This window comes from Cariama cristata, unplaced genomic scaffold (genome assembly GCF_000690535.1).
Source record: "Cariama cristata isolate BGI_N322 unplaced genomic scaffold, ASM69053v1 scaffold12306, whole genome shotgun sequence".
Classification (NCBI taxonomy): domain Eukaryota; kingdom Metazoa; phylum Chordata; class Aves; order Cariamiformes; family Cariamidae; genus Cariama; species Cariama cristata.
Window position 1 is genome coordinate 1 of NW_009621585.1, and position 811 is coordinate 811.

Consider the following 811-nt stretch of genomic DNA (forward strand, 5'->3'; position numbering starts at 1 on the left):
CTCGCCCCACAGGCAGGCTGGTGACGACAACAGCGCTGGTCCCAGCCAGGACCAGGGGAGACCAGGGAGGGCCTCCCAGTGCATCAGGTCTCCCCGGGGGGCTGGCAATGCAAGGCAGCCCCCAGGCAGGGGCAAGGGCTGAGGTTTCTTCTCCAGGCACTGCCAGCCACCCGACCAGTGTCCCTCTGGCTCCCACCACCGCTTGGCACGGGCAGCTTCCATCCCTCAGCTCCACGGGGCACACAGTGGGTGGTAGCGGTGCTGGGCCAGCCACAGCTACATCGTCCCCGGCTCCAGATGTCCCTGCTGTAATGGGGACAAGCAAATCGTCACCAAACAGTAGCACTGCCTCCAACCAGGCTGTGGAAGTGTCCAGAGTGGATAGCATTCCGGGAGAGCCAGTCCTGGGAGCAGCTGGGGGGGACGCCAGTGGACCCACCCATAGGTGCTGCCGGTGCAGTGCGAGGTGCCCCCTCAGCACCAGGTGGAGGTCTGTCCGCATCAGTGGCACCCGTCCTGTCTGCTCAACCAGTGCCAGGGACAAAAGCACCTTCCTCAGTCACTGGCAAATTGACTGATGCCAGTGAGTTGGTACGGCTGGGTGATGCCGTCACTGCAGAGAGGACGCCGAGGACAGGGCAGACCACAGTGCCATCACTCCTCCAGGACAAGCAAAGCACAGGGACATCACCCCCCAGCGTCAGCAAGAGTCCTGCTAAGCCACACACAACTGCTGTGCGCCCATCCCAGAAGGTCACGCCAGGGCTGGACAAGGCCACCTCCTCACTTCCAGCCCCACAAGCCCGCATCT